The 5,106-nt window shown below is 55.0% G+C and overlaps 1 pseudogene across 1 annotated transcript; it reads right to left on the reverse strand.

The window, feature by feature from the left end:
- Positions 1-1,299: 1,299 nt before the first annotated feature.
- LOC306957623 (immunoglobulin heavy variable 3-23 pseudogene) lies at positions 1,300-1,722 on the reverse strand (annotated as a pseudogene). The gene has a single exon. The product of its transcript is annotated as an immunoglobulin heavy variable 3-23 pseudogene (transcript).
- Between the last annotated feature and the right edge of the window lie 3,384 nt (positions 1,723-5,106).

Consider the following 5,106-nt stretch of genomic DNA (forward strand, 5'->3'; position numbering starts at 1 on the left):
CTGCGACGTATTCCAGCCCCTTGCCGGGCGCCTGTCGGACCCATCCCATGCCATAACTGCTGAAGGTGAATCCGGAGGCCTTGCAGACGAGGCTCAGCCCCCCTCCGGGTGTCTGCAGGCCGCCCCCAGACTCGTCCAACGTCACGGCCGCCATCAGGCCTGTGGGGAAGGACAGACGGCGCTGACGGAGCCGCCGACACACAGCCTGGTGCAGCCAGGACCCATAGAGACCCCATAGAGACCCCACTGAGACCCCATAGGGACCCCATAGTGACCCCACTGAGACCCCATAGACGCCCCATGGCCATCCCATAGAGACCCCATAGAGACCCCATAGGGACCCCATAAATATGCCATAGTGGCCTCTCGTAGCCAAGTCCCCTCCAGACCCCATAGAGACCTGGTGGACATCCCACAGATGGTGACATGGATGGTCATGGTCATGGTCATGGTCATGGTTATGGTCATGGTTATGGTCATGGTGATGGTTATGGTGATGGTTATGGTGATGGTTATGGTCATGGTTATGGTCATGGTGATGGTTATGGTCATAGTTACGGTCATGGTCACGGTCATGGTTATGGCTACAGATAGAGGACAAATCTGGGGTAGAGGAAAAATGGGGTGTCTATGAGGTCTCTATGGGTCTCTATGGGGTTTCAATGGCATCTCTATGGGTCTCTATGGGGGCTCAGTGGGGTCTCTACAGAGTCTTTATGGGGTCTCTATGGGATCTCTATGGGGTCTCTATGAGATCTATATGGGATGACTATGAGATGCCTATGGGGTCTCTATGGGGTCACTATGGGGTCTCTATGGGGTCTCTATGAGATCTATATGGGATGACTATGAGATGTCTATGGGGTCTCTATGGGGTCTCTTTGGGGTCTCTATGGGGTCTCTATGGGATGTCTATGGGGTCTCAGCGGGGGCTCAGTGGGGTCTCAGTGGGATCTGTATGTGATGTCTATGGGGTCTGTATGGGGTGTATATGGGGTGTCTATGAGGTCTCTATGGGGTATCTATGCGGTCTGTAAGGGATATCTATGGGGAGTCTATGGGGTCTCTATGGGGTGTCTATGGGGTCTTTAGGGGGTCCCTATAGCGTCTCTGTGGGGTCTCCATGGGATGTCTATGGGGTCTCTAAGGAGACTCAGTGGGGTGTCTAAGGGGTGTCTATGGGTTCTCTATGGGGTCGCTATGGGGTCATCGATGTAACCAGCGCGGTGACCACCACCACTACAAGCACCACAACTACCACTAGTAGCACCTTTCGCGCACCAGCAGGGGGCGCTGTGCTCAGCCCTGTGTGTTCAGCTGCAGGCTGGCTGTGCTCTGACCGTTGTCCCTCGAGATGGTGGCACGGCCCTGCACCGCCGACCCATAGCCTGTGCTACTACCAGTGCTGCTAATAGCTGCGACGAATTCCAGCCCCTTGCCGGGCGCCTGTCGGACCCATTCCATGGTATAACTGCTGAAGGTGAATCCGGAGGCCTTGCAGACGAGGCTCAGCCCCCCTCCAGGCGTCTGCAGGCCGCCCCCAGACTCGTCCAACGTCACGGCCGCCATCAGCCCTGTGGGGAAGGACAGACGGCGCTGACGGAGCCGCCGACACACGGCCTGGTGCAGCCAGGACCCATTGAGACCCTTCTCAGACCCATAGAGACCCCATAGAGACCTCACTGGGACCACATAGAGACCCCATAGAGACCCTATACACATCCCATTGAGACCCCATGGAGACCCCATAGACATCCCATAGAGACCCTATAGAGACCCATAGAGACTCCACTGAGACCCCATCGAGACCCCATACAGACCCCATCCAGACCCCACAGAGACCCCACACAGACCCCACAGACATCCCATAGAGACCCCAGAGAGACCCCATAGACACCCCATGGCCATCCCATAGAGACCCCATAGACACCCCATAGAGACTCCATAGAGACCCCATACAGAACCCATCCTGACCTCTTTGGGGTCTCTCTGGGGTCTCTATGGGGTCTCAGTGGGGATGTCTATGGGGTTTCTATGGGGCCTCAGTGGGGTCTGTATGGGGTCTCTAAGGGGTCTCTATGGGGTCTCAGTGTGGTGTCTATGGGATGTCTATGGGGTCTCTATGTGATCTCTATGGGGTCTCTATGGGATGTCCATGGGGTCTCTATGGGGTCTCTATGGGTCCTGGCTGCACCAGGCCGTGTGTCGGCGGCTCCGTCAGCGCCGTCTGTCCTTCCCCACAGGCCTGATGGCGGCCGTGATGTTGGACGAGTCTGGGGGCGGCCTGCAGACGCCCGGAGGGGGGCTGAGCCTCGTCTGCAAGGCCTCTGGATTCACCTTCAGCAGTTATTGCATGAGCTGGGTTCGACAGGCGCCCAGCAAGGGGCTGGAATTCGTCGCAGGTATTGGCAGCACTGGTAGTACCACAAACTATGGGTCGGCGGTGCAGGGCCGTGCCACCATCTCGAGGGACAGCGGGCAGAGCACAGTGAGCCTGCATCTGAACGGCCTCAAGGCTGAGGACACGGCAACCTACTTCTGCTGGGTGGTTGGTGTTGCTGGTGATGGTTCTAATGCTAATCGTATCGACGCCGCTCCTGGGTTTGGCGCTGTCACCTTGAGCCCGGACTGAGAGATCGGAGCCCAGGTGATGGAGCTGGGCTCAGAATGGGAAGAACTCAGCCCAAATCTGCAGCAGGGAGCACGCAGGGATGGAGCTGGTGTGAGAATTTTCCTTAGAAGGATTGGGGGCGGATGTGATGATGGAGGCGGTCATGGTGATGGTCAGGGTTATGGTCATGGTTATGGATAGGATATGGATATGGTTATGGTTATGATCATGGTTATGGATATGGATATGTTCGTGGTTATGGTCATGGTTATGATGATGGTTATGATCATGGTTAAGGTCATGGTTATGATCATGGTTATGATCATGGTTATGATCATGGTTATGGTCATGGTTACTTTCATGGTTATGGTCATGGTTATGGTCATGGTTATGATCATGGTTATGATCATGGTTATGGTCATGGTTACTTTCATGATTATGGTCATGGTTATGGTCATGGTTATGATCATGGTTATGATCATGTTATGGTCATGGTTATGATCATGGTTATGATCATGGTTATGGTCATGGTTATGGTCATGGTTATGGATATGGGTATGGTCATGGTTATGGTCATGGTTATGATCATGGTTACGATCATGGTTACGATCATGGTTATGATGATGGTTACGATCATGGTTACGATCATGGTTACGATCATGGTTATGATCATGGTTACGATCATGGTTACGATCATGGTTATGATCATGGTTATGATCATGGTTATGGTCATGGTTATGATCATGGTTACGATCATGGTTACGATCATGGTTATGATCATGGTTACGATCATGGTTATGATCATTGTTACGATCATGGTTACGATCATGGTTATGGTCATGGTTATGGATACAGATATGGGGAAGTTTATTGACACGCTGATGGTGGTGGTGACAGTGACAGAGCCGTGTCCGTGCCCAGCACATCCCCACACCCCACATCTCCACACAGCACCACCGTGCAGCCGAGCCCCAGTGTCCCCACGGAGCCCAGCCCCTCTCTCAGCCCCACGGGGGCGGAGGGGGGAGGAGGGGACGGAGGGCCCCTGCAGAACGGCGCCATTCTGTGATTCTAGCACAGCTCCAACTCTTTATTGACTTTTTTTGCTCTGCCTCCCAGCTGGAAGCTTCCCACGTGGAGGTGGGCACTGCGACGTCCGTGGCACCAGCATCGTAACCACAACAAGCACTGGCACAACCATAAGCTTCCTTCGCGCGGCACCAGGGGGCGCTGTGCTCAGCCCTGTGTGTTCAGCTGCAGGCTCACCGTGCTCTGATCGTTGTCCCTCGAGATGGTGGCACGGCCCTGCACCGCCGACGCGTAGCTTGTGTAACTACCAGCACTGTTAATAGCTGCGACGGATTCCAGCCCCTTGCCAGGCGCCTGTCGGACCCAGTTCATGTCATAACTGCTGAAGGTGAATCCGGAGGCCTTGCAGACGAGGCTCAGCCCCCTCCGGGCGTCTGCAGGCCGCCCCCAGACTCGTCCAACGTCACGGCCGCCATCAGCCCTGTGGGGAAGGACAGACGGCGCTGACGGAGCCGCCGCCACACCTCCTGGTGCAGCCAGGACCCATAGAGACCCCATAGAGACCCCATAGAGACCCCATAGACATCCCATAGAGACCCCATAGAGACCCCATAGACATCCCATAGAGATCCCATATGGACCCCATAGAGACCCCATAGAGACCCCATGGAGATCCCATAGACATCCCACACAGACCCCATAGAGACCCCATAGACATCCCATACAGACCCCATAGAGACCCCATAGACACTCCACTGAGACCCCATATGGACCCCATAGAGACCCCATAGAGACCCCATGGAGATCCCATAGAGACCCCATAGACATCCCATAGAGACCCCATAGAGATCCCATAGAGGCCCCAAAAAGGCCCCATAGACACCCCACTGAGACCCCATAGAGACCCCATAGAGACCCTGTGGAGGCACCATAGAGGCCCCATAGACACCCCATAGACCCATGGGGTCTTAGTGGGGTCTGTATGGGGTCTCTCTGGAGTCTCTCTGAGGTCTCTATGGGGTCTCATTGGGTCTCTATGGGATGTTTATGAGTTGTCTATGGGGTCTCAGTGGGGTCTCTATGGGGTCCGTATGGGATGTCTATGGGGTCTCTGCAGGATATCTATGGGGTTTCTACGGGGTGTATATGGGGAGTCTGTGGGATCTCTATGGGGCCTCTCTGGGGTCTCTATGGGATGCCTATGGGGCCCCTGTGGGGTCTCTATGGGATGTCTATGGCGTATTTATGGGGTCTCTATGGGGTCTCTATGGGATGGCCATGGGGAGTCTATGGGGTCTCAGTGGGGTCACTATGGGGTCACCATGGGATGTCTATGGGGTCTCTATGGGGTCTCAGTGGGGTCTCAGTGGGGTCTGTATGGGGTCTCTCTGGGGTCTAACTGAAGTCTCTGTGGGGCCTCATTGGGTCTCTATGGGATGTTTATGAGGTGTCTATGGGGTCTCAGT

Source organism: Tetrao urogallus (assembly GCF_951394365.1).
Source record: "Tetrao urogallus genome assembly, contig: scaffold_235, whole genome shotgun sequence".
Taxonomy (NCBI): domain Eukaryota; kingdom Metazoa; phylum Chordata; class Aves; order Galliformes; family Phasianidae; genus Tetrao; species Tetrao urogallus.